Source organism: Gracilinanus agilis, chromosome 1, assembly GCF_016433145.1.
Source record: "Gracilinanus agilis isolate LMUSP501 chromosome 1, AgileGrace, whole genome shotgun sequence".
Taxonomy (NCBI): Eukaryota; Metazoa; Chordata; class Mammalia; order Didelphimorphia; family Didelphidae; genus Gracilinanus; species Gracilinanus agilis.
Genome location: NC_058130.1, coordinates 79,371,848 through 79,382,792, shown reverse-complemented (window position 1 = coordinate 79,382,792; position 10,945 = coordinate 79,371,848).

The following is a 10,945-nucleotide window of genomic DNA, read 5'->3' as shown; positions in this document are numbered from 1 at the left end:
TTTTAGAACTTCTAATTTAGGCTTTAAATGAGGATTTTCAATTTGTTCTTTTTCTATTTTTTCTTTTTTACTAGCATGCCCAATTAATTGATCTGCATTTTCTTTATGTTATTTATGTAAGTGTTTAGAGATATACATTTTCACTGAGTACTACTTTGGCTATATCCCATAACTTTTTATAAATTGTCTCCTTATTGTCATTCTCATTAATAAAATTATTTATTGTTTCATTGTTCTTTGACCTACATATTTTAGCATTAAATTATTTAGTGTCCAATAAATTTTTAATTTATTTTTCCATGGAGATATTGATTACAATTTTATTGCATTATAATTTTGAAAGGATATAGTTATTATTTTTGCTTTTTTGCATTTGGTTGTGAAGTTTTTATGCCCTAATACATGGTCAATTTTTGTGTAGGATCTCTGTACTTCTGAGAAGAAGGTATATCCTTCTCTATTGCCATTCAATTCTCTTCAGTGATCTATTAGTTCTAACTTTTCTAAGATTTCATTAACTTCCTTCCTGTTTATTTTTTGGCTTAATTTATCCAGGTTGGAAAGGGAGAGGTTGAGGTTCCACACTAATATAATTTTACTGTCTATTTCATCCTGAAATTCATTTAATTTCTCCTTTAAAAATGTAGAGGCTATACCATTTGGTGCATATATGTTTAGTATTGATACTACTTCATTATTTATATTACCTTCTAGAAAGATGTACTTTCCTTCTTTATCTCTTTTAATCATAACTATTTTTGCTTTAGTTTTGCTTATGATCAGGATTGCTAATCCTGTTTATTTTACTTTAGATGGTACCCAATAAATTCTGCTCCAGTCCTTTAACTTTACTCTGTGTATATTACCCTGCCTCAAATGTGTTTCTTGTAAACATATAGTTTACAAGCTATTTATTATATTATATAGCATATAGTATATTATATAGCATATAGTAGTATTCTAAATTACATAGCATATAGTAGGATTCTGGTTTTAATCCATTCTACTGTCCTCTTCCATTTTGTGGATGAGTTTATGCAATTCACATTCATTGTTATGATTACCAACTGTGTAACCCTCCATCTTACTTTCTCCTTTTTATACTGCTCTTTTTACTTTCACTATGTCCTTCCTCACGAGTGTTTCACTTTTTATCTCCCCTCCACTTCCCCCTCCCTCCTATTACTACCACCTTCTCTTGTCTTATTTTCTTCCTACTTTCTATAGGGTAAGATAGGATTCCATACCTCAATGAGTATAGTTGTTATTCTCTTAGTAAGCCAGTTACATTTAAAATGACTTTCATCCTTTCCTCTACTGGAATAGTTTTTCATGCCTTTTTAGGTGAGATAATTTAAGCCATTCCACCTCTCTTCCTTTTTCTTTAAGGGCAATCCTCTTTTTCATTTTTTTTATATCATATCATCTTAATCAATTTACTTTCCAACCCTCTATGTATGCTTCTTCTAACAGATCTACTATTAATAAGATTTTTTATGAATTTTAAACATTTTCTTTCTATGTATGAATACATAAAGTTTGACTTTATTGAGCCCACATAGGGTCTCAAGGTCTGGATGTTGGCTTGGGCCCAGTTTCAGAACCTGGAATAGTAGAGGTGGGGTGGTAGTGGAGGGAAGTTGCTATTGACTTGCTTCTTACACCTTACTGTAGCCTCCTGCTGACTATGCTTTCCTCACCCTAATGCCCCAGATGTTCTCTACTTACCTTTCATGTTATTCTTTTCATGAAAATTGTTTCACTCTTTCTCTTTGTTGGTTCTTTTACTCCTGTATTCATTTTGTAGCATTATTTTAAGGTTAGTTGGAGAGGATTCTTATGGTATTTTTAAGCTTTTCTGATTCTACTCTACTATCTTTGCTCCACCTTGGTATTTATTTAAAATATTGTGATTTAAGATGACAAGATAGGATTTTAAAGTATAATTATATCTTCTGAAGCAAAGATTTAATGAAACAGCCTATTGTAATTCTATATTTAATATCAATAAAAATGTCTTTTGCATTGATCTTATATTGACTATCAGATAAAATTAATCTCACAGATCCTATCAGATTTATTACTCAAAGGAATTGCATATAATTCAAATCACCTGATTTGAATTTACACTGGTTGAAACTGAATGTTCTACAAGTCTTAAAAATAGCTTGTCTGAAAGGGAGAATGTCAATAGTACATATTATGTTTCTTTTTTATGAAATTCTAACTTCCTTTTTCTGAATTTATATCAGAGAAGTATATGGATATAAAATAAATTCATCATACAGTTTTAAACCCTTGATTGCAAAAAATATGATAGCCTCAATGATTTCAGCTGTGTATATTTTACCTCAAAATCTTTAACAATACTTGAACCTGATGATCAGTGGTCTCTGTGCCCTTATGCTCTCACCATTACCAGATATATGTTAGAATATCATATGGAAGAAAAAATGGAGTATCATTATTTTTTGTCCCTAGAAAGCAAAAATAGGGCCAATGGAAAAGAATTATAGGTGTAGATTTTGGCACCATACTAGAAAAAACTCCTTAGAAAATCATTTTTCCTATAATATATTGGTTTGCCTAATAAAATAATATTAGGTGGATGCTGGTTATCACTTTTTTCTTGGAATTTGAAGAGGAAACTCCTGAATCAGACACACTTTGAACTTGTCTCTCTTTAATGCCTTCCATATCTAATATTAGATTATAAATATCTATATTAAAAACTCATGTCTGTTTCCAAAGTAGGTAAAGAGTCTGGCTTTATTTTTTTAGCAATTTAAAATTCTTTTGCACACAGGTAGAATCTAGGACCTATTTCACAGTGTTATTGTGAGGATCAAATAAGATAAAGTGTTTGTGCCATGTTGCAAATCATAAAGCTCTACCTAGATACATTTGGGTATTATATCATAGTGGTCATCATCATAATTATTTTCCTGGCATTTACTTTAATCACTAAAAAATCAGTTGATATAAACATTCCCAAATTTCTCTTAATCCTTTATGAAATTTCCTTTTTATATAATAAATTTAATTATTATCCATACATAAGCATTCTGATTCTTCATATTTGTCAGTTATTTAAATAGAATAATAACCTATTACTCAAATGGTTCACCATTGAAATGCACTTTTCTTCAAGTTTTTATATATCTATATATAGATATATAAAACATACACATATTTTGGATGTTGTTATTGTTTTCCTTTGTTTTTTAAGAGAATTAGTAACATCAAAGGGTAATGTCTTGACTTATGTTTCAATTGGATTTAAGTGAGGCAGAGCTACACAAAATTGTCATCTTCACTCCTTCTTCCAGAGTCATCTAAGTCCAGTGGCAAGACAAAAGTCAGTAGGACTAGTGATGACCTGGGATGTCCTGGATGATGTTGGTATCTTCAATGTCTGACCAAGCTTTAAGCATTCCATGGTGTCTTCTTCTGCCATCTTTGTGGCCATTAGAACAAATTGCTATTATCTGCTTGGATTACACACACTCATAACTCACTAATGGGATTTTAACCCATCAGTTTCACTCAACTTGATTTAAATCATCTGCTAAGATGGTTTACCAAGATGTGGCTCCTGCACATGCTTCAAATTCTTGGAGCCACAGATGAGAATTGAGTGTCATGTGGAAACCAATAGTAGATAAGCATTCCTGAAAAGTTTTAAGTAAGACCTCACACAAAAGATACTAATCCTCCTTAAATATTCATGTACTCCTTAGTCACTAGGCAGATTCAGTGACAGAATTCTGGTACCCTCTAAAGTACTAAGAGCATTAGAAAGAGTTGGAATTGTTTGGAAGACAAGATAATGAGTTAGGGTTTGGATATATTTAGTTTATGATTCCTATCAACATTTAATTGATATATCCAAAAATAAATTAGAGATATGGATTTGAAGCCTAGGATAGAGATTAGGACTGGACAAATTGATCTGAAGATCATCTTCATAGATAAAATTATTAAATCTATGGGAGCTGATTAGATAACCAAGCATTATAGTATAAAGGGGGAGGCCTAGAACAGAATTTTGGGAGACACTCACACAATGACTGTTACTTAGATGAAGATTCAGCAAAGGAGATTGATGAGCTATCTGACATCGAAGAGAAGCTTGAGAAATCAATGTCATGAAATTCTAGAGAGAAGGGAAGGAAAGGAGAGTAATCATATTGTTAAAAGTTGAAGAGTTTTAAAAATGTTGAGGACTGAGAAAATAAAATTAATTTAGTAGTACTAGATTTTTGCAGAGATATTTGCTACAGCCTTTTCCCAAATTAATTACTTTTCTTCTAATTCTTGTTTCAGTAATTATGTTCTTGCAAAAGCTTATCAATTTTGTGTAAAACGGTGTCTCCTAGCATCATTTCTTTCCTTTATTTACATAAGAATTTTATTCCAAGCAATAGTTGTTTAGTGAACCATCATTTATGTACCACCCTAATTTTTAAGATGTGAACTTTTAGATTCAGTCAGTTAATAAGCATTTACTAAGTACATACTATATACCAGACTCTGCACAAAGCACTGAAGATACATAAAGATACAATAGATAGTCCTTGCTCTCAAGGAGTTCACAATCTAGTAGGGGAGATTAAAAGCAAAGAAATATATTCAAATAACTTGTAAGAAGGTGTAAGGAAACTAGAAAGCACCAGCCTGCTCTGTGTTCAGCAGGTGGACAGTGCTAGTCCTGACTGGACCAGTAAGCAGGCACTGAGAATTCTCAACTGAAAAACAGGATATGATCTTTATCTCTTGAGGGTATATAACTCAGTGACTTCTTTTTTAAAAACATTTATTAATATTCGGTTTTAATATGGTTACATGATTCATGTTCCTACTTTTCCCTCCACCCCCCTCACTCCTCCACCCATGGCCGACGCACATTTTCACTGGTTTTATCATGTGTCCTTGTTCAAGACCTATTTCCAAATTGTTGATAGTTGCATTGGTGTGGTAGTTTTGAGTCTACATCCCCAATCATGTCCACTCCAACCCATTCATTCAAGCAGTTGTTTTTCTTATATGTTTCCTCTCCTGCAGTCCTTCCTCTGAATGTGGGTAGCATTCCTTTCCATAAATCCCTCAGAGCTGTCCTGTGTCATTGCATTGCTGCTGGTACAGAAGTCCATTACATTCGATTTTACCATAGTATATCAGTCATTGTGTACAGTGTTCTTCTGGCTCTGCTCCTTTCACTCTGCATCAATTCCTGGAGGTCATTCCAGTTCACATGGAACTCCTCCAGTTTATTATTCCTTTGAGCACAATAGTATTCCATCACCAACATATACCACAATTTGTTCACCCATTCCCCAATTGAAGGGCATACCCTCATTTTCCAGGATTTTGCCACAACAAAAAAGCGCATCTATAAATATTTTCATACAAGTCTGTTTATCTATGATCTCTTTGCAGTACAAACCCAACAATGGTATGGCTAGATCAAAGGGCAGGCATTCTTTTATAGCCCTTTGAGCATAGTTCCAAATTTCCATCCAGAATGTTTGGATCAGTTCACAACTCCACCAGCAATGCATTAATGTCCCAATTTTGCCACATCCCCTCCAACATTCATTACTCTCCCCTTCTTTCATTTTAGCCAATCTGCTAGGTGTGAGGTGATACCTCAGAGTTGTTTTGATTTGCATTTCTCTAATTATTAGAGATTTAGAACACTTTCTCATGTGCTTATTGACACTTTTGATTTCTTTGCCTGAAAATTGCCTATTCATGTTTCTTGCCCATTTATCAATTGGGGAATGGCTTGATTTTTTTATACAATTGATTTAGCTCCTTGTATATTTGAGTAATTAGACCCCTGTCAGAGTTTTTTATTGCAAAGATTTTTTCCCAATTTGTTGTTTCCCTTCTGATTTTGACAACATTGTTTTTGTTTGTACAAAAGCTTTTTAGTTCAATATAATCAAAACCATTTAATTTACATTTTGTAATTTTCTCTAACTTTTCCTTGGTTTTAAAATCTTTCCTTTCCCAGAGATCTGACAAGTATACTATTCTGTGTTCACTTAACTTATTTATAGTTTCCCTCTTTATATTCAAGTCATTCACCCATTCTGAATTTATCTTGGTGACGGGTGTGAGATGTTGATCTAAACCTAATCTCACCTATATTGTTTTCCAAATTTCCCAGCAGTTTTTGTCAAATAGTGAATTCATGTCCCAAAAGTTGGGCTCTTTGGGTTTATCATACACTGTCTTGCTGATGTCATTTACCCCAAGTCTATTGCACTGATCCTCCCTTCTGTCTCTTAGCCAGTACCATATTGTTTTGATGACTGCTGCTTTATGGTATAGTTTAATATCTGGTACTGCTAGGCCCCTTTCCTTCACATTTTTTTTCCATTATCTCCCTTTATATTCTTGATCTTTTGTTATTCCAAATGAAATTTGTTATAGTTTTTTCTAATTCAGTAAAGAAGTTTTTTGGTAGTTTGATAGGTATGATGCTAAATAGGTAAATTAACTTGGGTAGAAGGGTCATTTTTATTATGTTAGCTCGTCCTACCCATGAGCAATCAATGGCTTTCCAATTGTTTAGATCCAGTTTTATTTGTTTGGAAAGTGTTTTGTAGTTGTTTTCATGTAATTGCTGTGCTTGTTTTGGTAGATAGATTCCTAAGTATTTTATATTGTCTAGGGTGATTTTAAGTGGTGTTTCTCTTTCTACCTCTTGCTGCTCTAATGTCTTAGAAATGTATAGAAATGCTGATGATTTATGTGCATTTATTTTGTATCCTGCAACTTTGCTAAAGTTGTTGATTATTTCTACAAGCTTCTTAGTTGATTCTCTAGGATTTTTTCAGTATACCATCATATCATCTTCAAAGAGTGATAGCTTAGTCTCCTCATTGCCTATTTTGATACCTTTGATTTCTTTTTCTTCTCTAATTGCTACTGCTAGTGTTTCTAGTACTATGTTGAATAATAGAGGTGATAATGGGCATCCTTGTTCGACTCCTGATCTTATTGGGAAGTCTTCTAATTTATCCCTTTTGCATATGATGCTTGTTGATGGTTTTAGGTATATAATGTTTATCATTTTTAGGAAAGGTCCTTCTATTCCTATACTTTTCAATGTTTTCAATAGGAATGGATGCTGTATTTTGTCAAAGGCTTTTTCAGCATCTATTGAGATAATCATGTGATTTTTTTTGATAGACTGTTGATATGGTCAATTATGTGGATGGTTTTCCTAATGTTGAACCATCCTTGCATTCCTGGTATAAATCCCACCTGATCATGGTGGATGATCTTCTTAATTACTTGCTGGAGTCTCTTTGCTAGTATTCTATTTAAGATTTTTGCATCTATGTTCATTAGAGAGATTGGGCTATAGTTTTCTTTCTCTATTTTTGATCTCCCTGGCTTTGGAATCAGTACCATATTTGTGTCATAAAAGGAATTTGGTAGGACTCCTTCTTTGCTTATCATATCAAATAATTTGTATAGTATTGGGATTAGTTGCTCTTTGAATCTCTAATAGAATTCACTTGTGAATCCATCAGGCCCTGGTGATTTTTTCTTAGGGAGTTCTTTGATGGCTTTTTCAATTTCTTTTTCTGATATGGGATTATTTAGGTATTCTATTTCTTCTGCTGTTAATCTAGGCAATTTATATTTTTGTAAACATTCATCCATATCTCCTAAATTGTTATATTTGTTTCCATAAAATTGTGCAAAATAGTTTTTAATGATTGCCTTAATTTCCCCTTCATTAGAGGTGAGGTTCCCCTTTTCATCTTTGATACTGTCAATTTGGTTTTCTTCTTTCCTTTTTTTATTAGATTGACCAGTACTTTGTCTATTTTATCTGTTTTTTTTTTCAAAATACCAGCTTCTAGTCTTATTTATTAAATCAATAGTTCTTTTACTTTCGATTTTATTAATGTCTCCCTTGATTTTTAGTTTTTCTAATTTGGTTTTCATCTGTGGATTTTTAATTTGCTCTCTTTCTAATTTTTTAAGTTGCACGCCCAATTCATTAATCTCTGCCCTCCTTAATTTGTTAATATATGCACTCAAGGATACAAATTTCCCCCAGAGTACTGCCTTTGCTGCATCCCATAGAGTTTGGAAGGATGTCTCATCATTGTCATTCTCTTCAATGAAATTGTTGATTGTTTCTATGATTTCTCCTTTGTCTAATTGGTTTTAGAGAATCATATTATTTAATTTCCAATTAGTTTTTTATTTGCCTGTCCAGGTGCCCTTACTAATTACTGTTTTTATTCCATTATGATCTGAGAAGGTAACATTTATTATTTCTGCTCTTTTGCATTTGTTTGCAGTGTTTCTTTGTGTATAATAGAATATCCTATTCTATTCTCTCAAGTTTCTCTTGGTGTCCCCTGCTATTCACCCCCCTCATTCCCACCTCCCATTTATCTTACACCATTTAGTATTCCTCCCTCTCCCTATGAATTATTCTTCTCATTACTATAATAGTGAATACTATAATAGTGAATAGAGTTCACTACGGAGAATTATATATAGCATTTCTCCAAATAGGAAAACAGATGATTAGATCTTACTAAGGCCCTTATAAAGGCAAATTTAAAAATTATGTGTTTTCTTTCTTTGCTCTCTCTTTCTTATTTACCTTTTAAAGTTTCTTTTGATTTTTGTGGTTGGATATCAAACTTTCCATTTAGTCCCTGTCTTTTCCGTGCAAATACTTGGAAATCTTCAATTTTGTTGAAGGCCCATACTTTCCCCTGGATGTATATAGTCAATTTTGATGGGTAGTTGATCCGTGGTTGAAGGCCCAACTCTCTTGCCTTTCTGAATATCATATTCCAAGCCTTGAGGTCTTTTAGTGTGGAGGCTGCCAGATCCTCTGTGATCCTGATTGGTGCTCCTTGATATTTGAATTGTCTCTTTCTGGCTTCTTGTAAGATTGTTTCCTTTTACTTGGAAGCTCTTGAATTTGGCTATTATATTCCTGGTGGTTGTCTTTTCTGCGTCTAGTGTAGTGGGTGATCTATGGATCCTTTCAATGTCTATATTGCCCTCTTGTTGTAGAACTTCAGAGCAATTTTGCTGAATCATTTCTTTTAGTATGGAGTCCAAATTTCTACTAATTTCTGCTTTTTCAGGGAGACCAATGATTTTCAAATTGTCTCTTCTAGACTGGTTTTCTTGGTCTGTCACTTTCTCATTGAGATATTTCATGTTTCCTTCTATTTTTCTGTCTTTTGACTTTGTTTTATTTGTTCTTGCTGTCTTGAGAGATCATTAGCTTCTAACTGCTCAATTCTAGCCTTTAGGGACTGGTTTTCGGCTATAATCTTTTGGTTTTTGGCTGTGATCTTTTGGTTTTCCTTTTCAATCTGGTCATTTCTGGTGTTCAATTTGCTTATCATTTCATTTGATTTCTGAGCCTCACTTTCCAATTGCAAAATTCTGCCTTTTAAACTGTTATTTTCTTGCATGATTTCCTTTTGAGCTATTTCCCATTTCTCTAGCCAAATGTTTTCCAACTTTCTTGTCATCTCAGATTTGAACTTTTCAAGAGCTTGTGACCAGTTTTCATTATTTTGGGAGGGTCCAGATATGATTGCTTGTTTGTTCTCTTCTTCTGTTTGCTCGGTTGTCTGGATTTTCTCTGTGTAAAAGTTGTTGAGTGTTAAAGATTTCTTCTTATTGTTGTTAATCTTTCTTTTTTGGCCTTCCTGATTCGGGGTTGCCATTGTTAGCCCAGCCTGTTCTCAGCTTTATCCTCAAGTTCAGGGTCTGTCTGCTCTCTTTAGGCTCCTGAGGTCTCAGGTCTGGTTGTTCTCAAGGTCAAGCCCCCTGGTGGACCACCTTGCTTGATCCTCTGTAGGAGGCTCCTTTACAAGTCTCAGGGAGCTGCTTCCACAGTCGTATACTCGTCTGCACTGGTTCCCCACTCAAGGTTTCATAGCCTTCACTTATGCCTATGTCTGCCTCCCCCAAGCCTGTGCTTTGTGTCCATGCTCAAAGTCTGTGTGCGTTCTTTAGCCTTTTGGGGTCCCAAGTCTTGCTGCTCTCAGGAACAGGCCCTGGAGCTGCCAATGACTCAATGAGTGCCCCAAACTTGCTCTATTTCTTTTGAGCTGGCTTTGGTGTTGTAGGTGGTGTGGGGGGGGGCGGGTTGCACAGCCCGAGATTTAGTGAGAGCTGTTTCACCCCTTTATAGCATGGATATGCCCCAATTCCACGTACCTTCCATGCTGTTGTGGGGTCCCTCCATTCGTCTGGATTTGTTTTTATGTCCCCTTGAGGAGTCCTGTATGTTTCGCTTAGGAGAGGTTAAGAACTGCTTTTTACTCTCCTGCCATCTTAACCCAGAAGTCTCACTCAGTGACTTCTTGATAAAACTGGTTATGCTAATCTGACTGTGAGGAAACCAAAGGATCTTAATTAGATTGAGAATTAATCACAGACAGGAGTTGATATTCAGGCCATGAAAACTTTCCCTGTTAAGATATCACCTCAACTGATACACTTCTTTATGATGATCTTCTTGAGATTGATGAACCAGGTCAGGAAACAAAATATTGAATATCAATTAACTAATTTAATTGATGATAACAGGAACAACTTAAGGATGATTTAAGGATTGAGGGAAGATGGGTATAGGATAAAGGTTTAAGGATAAACTGGACTAAAATAACTAGTTGAATAAATCTTCAGGCAGTTCCCAGAGGGAAAGCCATAAATGGAATTCTGTCAAACTGGCTGGCCTGGCAACCTTAAGCCTAGCTCAAATTGTTAGATGTAAATCAAATTTTGCTGATTATAAAATAGTTGTAGATCTTCTGTGATAGTTTTCTTGGTTATGTTGTTAATTAATCATGTTGATGATGATAAACAACTGCTGATAGCAGGATATAAAAATAATAGACATAAATAACTGACCCTAAAATGAATCAGTTAA